Source organism: Phoenix dactylifera, unplaced genomic scaffold (genome assembly GCF_009389715.1).
Source record: "Phoenix dactylifera cultivar Barhee BC4 unplaced genomic scaffold, palm_55x_up_171113_PBpolish2nd_filt_p 000672F, whole genome shotgun sequence".
Classification (NCBI taxonomy): Eukaryota; Viridiplantae; Streptophyta; class Magnoliopsida; order Arecales; family Arecaceae; genus Phoenix; species Phoenix dactylifera.
In genome coordinates this window covers 59231-69697 of record NW_024068059.1, presented here as the reverse complement: position 1 = coordinate 69697, position 10467 = coordinate 59231, and the positions used below count along the sequence as shown (strand labels likewise).

General features: G+C 39.4%; 1 non-coding gene across 1 annotated transcript; it reads right to left on the bottom strand.

Annotated features, from left to right (window-relative positions):
• Window positions 1-1386: 1386 nt before the first annotated feature.
• On the bottom strand, window positions 1387-1492 carry LOC120106874. The gene has a single exon (XR_005508870.1). It is a non-coding gene; the product is annotated as a small nucleolar RNA R71 (small nucleolar RNA).
• Window positions 1493-10467: the final 8975 nt, after the last annotated feature.

Below are 10467 nucleotides of genomic sequence, written 5' to 3'. Positions count from 1 at the left end.
ATTGCGTGGTTTATTTTTGAAATTGAATTAACCGATCAATTTTTTGGCGCCGTTGCCAGGTATTGCTTGCATAGTTATTTTTTCTATCATTAAAAAAAATTAATTAATTAAAAAAATTTTCAAATATATATATATATATATAATTATTCTCTATTATTGTTACTTTTCTTATCTCCTTTTTCTCTTCTACTAATTTTTTTTAATTTTTCTTTTGGTCTTATTTGATCAGGAATCGAAGAGGAGATCTGGGCTATCAAAAAGGAATGCTTTGGAGGTTTGCTAAAAAAAATTTAAATTGCTGGAGAAATTTCCTTTGGTAACCTCTAAACCTTTCTTATTTAAATTAATTATTAGCTTGAAATTTTGTGGTGATTATTTGCTTTTAACTTTAGCAGAAGTGTGAATGTATGCCTGATACACATATACCAACTAATCTGCACTTAGTAAGGGCAATCACCCCAACAAGATAAGAGCCGGATTTCATCACCGGACTCTTGCCCAACTTAGGTGAACTCAATCTCACATAGTGTCACTTTAATTAAAATTAATTAGACATTGGCTCCTAGGGACATTCGAGCTCAATAGGACGAAGATCACCGAAAGTTGCACCAATTTCGCTCTGTGGCTTAGTTGATGTCTAGGCAAGCTTTGTCCCTATAAGGGAGACAGTTCATCTGTTCGAGGCAAGTGGGTTTTAAGTGGGACCTTTGCGAACGCATCGTGACCCCTCCACTTACCTGGGAGCTTACCTGGTCAACTCGATTCATTAGACCGGATTGGAGGCTTAGGTGATCTCTTCAAACCAGTTAGGAGCTGTCTAGTGATTTTAGGACAAATACAAGGATTGATGTGTTTATCTTTTATTGCATGCTTGACTGATCAAGTACTAGTGTATGCAAGGGAGTCGTTCTAGAGTACGTGACCTATTACCTTTTGACCCTGAAATAGAACGGACCCTTAGGAATATTCAAGCTGAGATCAGAACATTAGAATCATCCCCACCTCCTGAGATGGCTGAAGAACAACCCAAACTCCTGAGGGAGTACTTTACTCCCACCATTTACACTTCCCCATCTTGTATTCGATTACCTGAAGTAGCAGCTGTACAATACGAAATAAAGTCTAGTGTGATCCAAATGCTCCCATCTTTCTATGGGCTCACCAACGAAGAACCATATAAACACCTAGATGAATTCCTTGAGATTTGCACCACAGTCAAGATTCAGAACTTCACTGATGATGCTCTGAAACTTAGATTATTCCCTTTCTCCCTTAAAGATAGAGCCAAACAATGGCTGAATTTTTTAGAAGCTAACTCGATTCGTTCTTGGGATCAAATGCAACAAGAATTTCTTAAAAAATACTTTTCCATAGGAAGAACGAACCAGTTTAGACGTGCCATTACAAGCTTCTCCCAAACTGAGGGAGAAGAATTTCATGAAACTTGTGAGAGATTTAGGGACCTAATCCGTAAATGCCCTCATCATCAAATACCTAAGTGGCAACTAGTGCAATGTTTTTATGACGGATTGACTGAACGAAACCGTCAGATGATCGATGCTGCATGCGGGGGGACTTTCATGCTTCAAAATGAGCATGAAGCTTGGCAATTATTTTAAAATCTTAATGAAAACTCCCTCCACCATGCTTCTTGTTCTCGTCAAGCACCCTCGAGTTCTCAAAGAAAAGGGACCATTTGTGAAATAAGTCATTCCATGGACCTGTCTAGCAAGGTAGATGCATTGTCCCATAAGATTGATCAATTGATGATAGGAGGACATATCGTTAGCTCTTCCCAAGCACAAGTGTGTGCTATCTGTTCTAGCCCATCGCACCCTATTCATGAGTGCCCCTCAGCACCCCAATATCCCGAACTCGTGCAAGAACACATCAATGCTGCCCAAACACAGCCCAGACCAGGTAATGACCCATTTTCCAATACATATAACCCGGGATGGCGGAATCATCCAAATTTTTCTTGGAGGCAGCAAGCTTCGAATAATACCCAACCCTACTCCCAAAATTTTCAAAACCCTCAGAATTTTTATCTCTACCGTCCCTCAACTCAATTTCAACACCGTCCTCCTCCAACCCAAAAAAATACAGCCTTTGAGGAGAAAGTGTTGACTGCCCTTCAAGGTTTGGAGGCAAACACACAACTATTGCACTCTCACACGCAATCAATTGCTCAGCTAGAATTCCAAATGGGTCAACTAGCCAATGCATTAAACAAGCGAGAGGAAGGTAAGCTTCCAAGTCAACCAATGAGTAATCCTAGGGGACAATACGTGGCTCAAGAAACTCGACTAAATCATGAGCAAGCCAATGCTTTGACTACCCTAAGGAGTGGATGTATAATAGATAATAAGGTTGGGGAGGGTAACAATAAGGAAGGTGAAGAAGAGGAGAGGAATGTATCACATGAAAATCCAAAACCTTCTTCAGCTAGTCCACCATCTGCCACAACCCACATTCCAAAGGCTCCATTCCCTGAAGCACTTAATGCACCCTCTTCCTTTGGCAAGAAGGGAACTTCATTAGAAGAGATGTGGAGGTCTTCAAATAAGTTAAAATCAACCTTCCACTCCTTGATGCCAGCAAACAAGTTCCCTCCTATGCCAAATTTCTCAAAGACATTTGCACCCAAAAGTGAAAATCTAGAACACATGTGCCTAAAAAGGTCCTCCTAACTGAGCAGGTAAGTTCCATTCTCCAACACAACACCCCTCCAAAGTTCAAAGATCCTGGTGCTCCCACTATTTTCTGTGTCATAGGAAATAACTCCATCGACCGAGCACTCTTAGATCTAGGAGCAAGTGTGAATCTTCTACCCTATTCAGTCTATGAAAAATTTGGGTTGCGTGAATTGAAACCTACCTCGGTATCTTTATAATTGGCTGATCGATCGGTGAAGATGCCAAGGGGGATGATTGAAGATGTTCTTGTCAAGGTAGACAAATTCTATTTTTCAGTAGATTTTATCGTCCTTGATATGGAACATGTGCCCAACCTTAAAAAACAAATTCCTGTGATTCTTGATCGTCCCTTTTTAGCTACAGCCAATGCATGTATCAACTGTAGAACTGGGGCAATGGATATATCATTTGGAAACATGAAAATTAAGTTGAATGTGTTTCATGCTGCTGACCAACATGTGAGGGAAGACGAGTGTTGCCTAATTGATGAAATGGATGATCTTGTAGAGAACGCCCTTCGCTACATCTTAGCAAATGACCCCTTAGAGGCATGTTTGGCCCATTTTGACATTGACAACTTTGATATAGACAAGGCCGTAGAAGAAGTTAACATCTTACTCGACAATCAATCTCCCATGAGTTCCCTTCCTTGGAAGATCCGACCTGAACCTCTTCCCCCCATTGCTAGCGCACCACTTTGTCCTTCCATTGAAAATACGGAAGGAGAATTGATACAAACACGCACAACCATGGGTTGGCGCATGTGCATTGACTACAGAAAACTTAATTCAATGACTGGAAAGGACCATTTTCCTCTACCTTTCATAGATCAAATTTTAGAACGGTTGGTTGGTCAAGGTTTCTACTGCTTCTTAGATGGTTATTCTGGATATAATCAAGTATCTGTTTACCCGGACGATCAAGAGAAAACCACCTTTACTTGCCCATTTGGGACATTTGCATATAGGAGGATGCCTTTTGGACTATGCAATGCACCCGCAACTTTTCAACGATGCATGATGGCCATTTTTTCAGATATGGTGGAAAACTTTCTAGATGTGTTCATTGATGATTTCTCAGTCTTTGGCCTATCTTTTGACGATTGTCTGAACAATTTGACCTTAGTTCTGAAAAGATGTAAGGAGACCAACCTAGTATTAAGTTGAGAAAAGAGCCATTTCATGGTTCAAGAAGGCATAGTTTTAGGACACGTCGTGTCTAAGAGGGGCATTGAAGTAGATAAAGCCAAAGTCGATCTTATTTCCAATCTCCCTCCACCCAAAACTGTGAAATAAATCCGATCATTCCTTGGCCATGCTGGTTTCTACCGTCGCTTCATTCAGGACTTCAGTAAGATTTCCAAACCCTTGTGCAATCTTCTGGCCAAGGACACTCCCTTTGTCTTTGATAAAGCATGCGAGGAGGCATTTGAAAATCTTCGCTCGAAATTGACCACTGCACCTATCATATGGCCCCCTAATTGGACCCTTCCATTTGAATTAATGTGTGACGCATCCGACTATGCAATTGGGGCAGTTTTAGGGCAACGGCTAGATAAAGTACCTCATATCATCTACTACGCTAGTAAAGCACTCTCAGATGCACAATTGAACTACACCACCACTGAGAAAGAGTTATTAGCTGTAGTATTTGCGCTAGACAAGTTTCGATCTTACCTTTTAGGATCCAAGGTTACCGTATTCACTGATCATGCTGCCCTTCGACACCTTCTTGCAAAGAAGGACACCAAACCCCATCTGATTCGATGGATTCTTTTACTACAAGAATTTGACCTAGAAATTCGTGATAAGAAAGGAACTGCAAATGTCGTAGCAGACCACTTATCTAGGATTCTTCTTGAGCCCTCTAAGAATACCTCACCCTTACATGATGCTTTCCCAGATGAACAATTATTTGGAGTACAAGAAATAAAAACGCCATGGTTTGTAAACATAGTAAATTACCTTGCCATAGGACGAATTCCTGATGATTGGTCAACTCAAGACAAGAACCGATTCTTTTCACAAGTAAAGTTCTATTATTGGGATGATCCCGATCTATTCAAATATTGTCCCGATCAAGTAATCCGTCGATGTATCCCCGAATGCGAATTTCAAAGTATTTTTTCATTCTGCCATTCACAAGCTTGTGGGGGATATTTTGGGGGTAGAAAAACTGCAGCAAAAGTATTACAGAGTGGATTTTATTGGCCCACTCTTTTTAAAGATGCCCATAACTTTTGCCAAACTTGTGAACGGTGCCAACGGATGGGTACCATCTTTCGTAGAGATATGATGCCTCTCAATCCTATTTTAATTGTAGAAATATTTGATGTCTGGGGTATTGACTTTATGGGCCCTTTCCCACTATCCTTTGGTTTCGAATATATTCTTGTAGGGATTGATTATGTTTCAAAATGGGTAGAAGCTGTCGCCACTAAAACTAATGACCACAAGGTTGTGATTAAATTTTTACATGAAAACATCTTTTGTCGTTTTGGCACACCCCGAGCCATCATCAGTGATGGGGGATCTCATTTTTGCAACCGGTCTTTCGAGGCTTTGGCTCGCAAATATAACATCACCCACAAAGTTGCTACCCCATATCATCCCCAAACGAGTGGACAAGTCGAGGTGTCCAATAGGGAGTTAAAACACATCTTAGAAAAAACGGTACGTCCCGATAGAAAAGATTGGTCTCAAAGGATAAATGATGCACTCTGGGCCTATCGTACTGCCTACAAAACTCCTATTGGCATGTCTCCCTACCGATTAGTTTTTGGAAAAGCTTGTCACTTACCGGTAGAACTTGAACATAGAGCTTTCTGGGCTATCAAAAAGTTTAACTTAGATATGGCAGTAGCTGGTCCTCACCGAAAACTCCAACTAAGTGAACTTGAAGAATTGCGCAATGAGGCTTATGAAAATGCTAAAATTTATAAAGCAAGGAGTAAGGCTTTTCATGATAAAAATATTAACCGTAAGTCCTTCGAACCTGGTCAAAAGGTTTGGCTATTCAATTCAAAGTTGCGACTCTTCTCGGATAAACTTCGCTGTAGGTGGGATGGACCATTCGTAGTGAAAAAGGTTTTTCCTTATGGTGCAGTAGAGATCCAACACCTCAATGGTGGATATATTTTAAAAGTCAATGGTCAAAGGTTAAAACCTTATGTGGACCGTGTTACCGATGGGCAATTGATCGAATTCCTTAATTTGACGAACCCTGTTTATCAAAATAATTAAGGATGCACTGTGTCTGGCTGAAGATAATAAACTTAGCGCTTGTTGGGAGGCAACCCAACTCTCTTAGATGTCTTTTTTAACATTGAGGACAATGTTAGGTTTAGGTTTGGGGGTATTCATCTTGATTTTCATTTCTTGATTTTCATTCAAAAAAAAAAATTGTTCATAAAATAATAATAATAATAAAATTTTAAATAAAAAAAGTTTTTGTTTTTAAAAAAACCTAATTTATATACATGAATGCGAGAATGATAAATACACAAGGTATATAAAATCTAAAAAGCCCAATGACTAGTCGGAAGTAATATAAATTTAAGTTCTTTTTATTAAGTCTCTCTTAGGGAGTTGTAAGCTAATTAATACTTTGGAATTTCACTACACACTGGCCGACCCTTCTAAGGTCTAAGCTCGACATTATGTTGATAGTATAGTAGCAACCTTGGACCCTGATGAATCATACTTATCTAATCCAAAAAAAAGAAAAAAAATATCATCAATAATAATGGATTTAGTCAGGAACATCGAAAAGGGCTACCTATTGTCAAAGGTCAAGTGGGCTTGTGATGAGAACTCCAAACATAAGTCCGTAGGGGAGTCTTGATGCCTGACACCTTGTGCCAACTGGTGTGAGAGTTGTCGACTGATTGCTCGTTACACGGAGAAATCACCACAAGAGTAAAAGTGCACAATTTATATGTCTTTATTATAAAAAAAAACTTTGTATTGACCCTGAAAAAGACAATAGTGTGAAAGCCGTCGTTGTAAAAAGTCGAGTAAACTGGAATATTACAGATAAAGCCCGTGAGGTACTAAAGTAAACATCCACAACTCTCGAAATCCTGCAGATAAGATGATTTTGAATCAGTGAGCAGGTTCTTTCGACCAATCCTTGGAAACTACTGGTATTAGCAATATTTTGGAGATCCAAACCCTTAGCTTGTGAACGGTCCAGATTTCACCGAGCACTCCAGTATAAATGAGTCTTACAACTCCCTAACGGAAACTTAATGACCTCAACTTGAATTACATTTTGACCTAGGATTTGGGCTGACTTAGTAAATAAAACCGTATGTGTTTTGAAATTCTTATCATTTTTGTATCTTAAATTAGATTTTAATAATAATAAAAAAAAGAGTTTTTGAAATTTTTTACTAGTATGCATTTGGAATTTGATTTTCACTTATAGATCAATCGATAAAAAATAATAATAAAAAGAATAAAAATAATAAAAAATAATAATCATAACAATGAATGATTTATTGAAGTTTGTGGGTATGTCACTGAAAACCCTCACGAGACTATAACTCGTCCACTAGGGTAACCTAGGGGTTTAAAGCCTTGTTGCATATGGTAAATGCAATCGCGATGCCTGCGAAAGTGAGTTAGAGTTTCTTCTTTTCTAATTTTATTTTCCTCGAGGACTAGCAAAATGTAGGTTTGGGGGTATGATAAGTGCTAAATAATGTGCAAATTTATCTATTTTATATAGCACTTATTATTATTGTTATGCACATATTTTAAATATTAACAGAAGAAAATGTGTTTTCCCTCTCATTTCATTTTAATAAATTATTAGAGGTAATTCAAGTTTGGTTTCATTTTCTATATTGATTTAGTCTAATGTGTGTGTAGGTCGAGTCACCCCATTCACAAACTAGTCTCAATCTGTTTCATGTGTGGACTACTTTCTCCCACATATGCATGAAGCTATTCATTCCTTTGTCCATGTCATATTTTTCCGTGTGCATCAAGCTTCCCAACCTAGCAAAATAGAGGCCTCTCCCATTTTCTCCACGTGTCCAAACTTCCTTTATTTTAGATTCAAAGCCCTTCCAACCTACCCGAATGGACCCAACCACTTTTCTAAAAAAGGAAGAAGAAATATAAATAATAAAAAATTCACATATCCTACTCATTCCCGTATTCATCTTCCATGTCAATTTCTTTTATCTTCTCCTCCCCTGTTTCAGAACAAGCCGAATGACCACCGCATGCATGACCCGATCTTCCATTCCTTCCTTCCTAGATTTCCTCCAAGCATCCAAGCCATCCAAGATATCCTCCACATTCTCCCAACGTATCCCCTGCTCCATGGATTCCTCCCATCCGCGATGCAATCTCCCCCGCTTCCGCCCAACTTCCAGCCATCCGGGCTCACAGATCATCTCCCAAATCCTCTCTTTCCATTCTCCTTCCCAGCACTGAAACAGTGGAGATCTTCTTCCCAAGCAGCCAGCCGGTGACTTCTTTCCTTCCCAGCACACCGAAGCAAATCGTCCCGGATTCCTCCCATTCAACCGCACCAGAGCATCCCGTGATCACCCTTGTCCTCCCAGATTTCTTTCTCCAGATTTGATCTCCTCCTGCGATGCAATCTTCCCAGCATCCACGGATCTCAACCGCATTCAACCCAGCTTCTTCCATTTTTTTGCAGCCACAACCATTCCGGGATACGATCACAGCTCCTTCCATTTTCAGGGATCCCAGCACCCAATGCGCCCAGCCGTGTCCGAGATCTCCTCTGCGTGCCAGCCTCTGCAAGGCATACCTACCACGTCCAGCTCCTTCCCCTTTGATTCCGACGCCAAACAGGGGAAAGAGGGATTTGATACCGGGTGCTCTTGAAGATATAAAAGGAGCTCGGTGGAGGAAAAACAGGGGAGACCTGTTTCGGAAGAGAAGAAGAGAGCCGAACCACAGAGAAAAGAAATAAAAAAAAAAGAGAGAAGGGGGGGGAGAGAATATTTTGTGATATTTTGGGAATGATGGGAGGTGAAGGCTTTCATTTGAAGATGGGAGGTCGTCCGGAAGCCATGCTCGGCTAAACGTCTAGTCTAGGGCTGGATGAAGCCCTAGCAATGTTACAGGGCATTATTTTCTTATTTTCTTTATTATTTTGGAGCTTGGTTTAAATTCTTATTATCATGAAAAATTCTTTTATGATGTTTAAACTTTGAGCATGCTATTTATTATTCATGTTTGCTAAAGTAGTCTAAGATGATCCATGCCTAGGAAGATGAGGTGTACTGCACCCTAGATTAGCATAATTAGGTAGACAGTTCTTGCTATACCGAAGATGGATTTTCTTAAAACTCTTTATGCTTTTATTTTAAAAGGCTTGTAGCCAATATTGCATGCCTCTCCAAAAGATAAAAAAATAAAGAATACAAATCCTGATGCAATGCTATGTGGTGGACTCCAAACCCTAGATCCATTTATTCTGATAAATTCTAATTCGCACTCATAGTTTAATTTAGTTAAATCAAGTTAGCAAATTCTTCTTCTTGATTTATTTAAAAAAAAAAGAAAAATAACTTATTCTTCAATCCCTGTGGACCGACACCCATAATCACTATCCTACAGGATACGTGCTATTGCGTGGTTTATTTTTGAAATTGAAATAACCGATCACTGAACGATTGCCCGGTTCATGGACTAAACAAGAGAAATTCCGCTTCTTAGCTTGTGTAAAATGGTATTTTTGGGATGAACCATACTTGTTCAAATACTGTCCTGATCAAATCATCAGACGATGCATCCCTGAACATGATCAAAGGAATGTCCTTTTCTTTTGTCATGACCATGCTTGTGGTGGTCATTTTAGTGGGAAGAAAACTGCTGCAAAAGTTTTGCAGTGTGGATTTTATTGGCCCACACTTTTTCAAGATGTGCATGACTATTGTAAATCTTGCGATCGATGTCAACGATTAGGAAAACTTTCGAGAAAAAATGAGATGCCCCTGAACCCTATCTTAATTATAAAAATCTTCGATGTTTGGGGTATTGATTTTATGGGTCCTTTTTCTATGTCGTTTGGGCACCAGTACATTCTTATGGCAGTTGACTATATATCAAAATGGATTGAGGCTATCGCGTGTAAGACCAATGATCACAAAGTGGTGATCAAGTTCCTTAAAGAATCTATCTTTGCTCGTTTTGGTACCCCTCGTGCTATCATTAGTGATGGGGGGAAATATTTTTGTAATAAAATATTTAAAGCCCTTATGAGTAAATACAACATTAATCACAAGGTCAGTACACCATATCATCCACAAACAAGTGGATAAGTCGAAATTTCCAATTGGGAAATCAAGACCATCCTTGAAAAAACTGTTAATACATCTCGGAAGGATTGGTCTCTTAGGCTAACAGATGCACTGTGGGCATATCGGACGGCTTACAAAACACCAATTGGAATGTCTCCATATAGAACTGTCTATGGCAAGGCCTGCCATTTACTTGTCGAGTTAGAGCACAAGGCCTATTGGGTTATTAAACATTTAAATTTCGATCTTGACAAAGCGGGAGAACATAGGAAGCTTCAGCTCGATGAGCTTGAAGAAATTAGAAACGATGCTTACGAGTGTGCCAAGAAGTACAAAGATCGCATGAAGATCATGCATGATAAAATGATCATTCGTAAGGAATTTCACCCAGGACAGAAAGTTCTTTTATATGACTCTCGATTACATCTGTTCCCTGGAAAACTTAAATTCCGCTGGAATGGCCCATACATTGTGGAGAAAGTG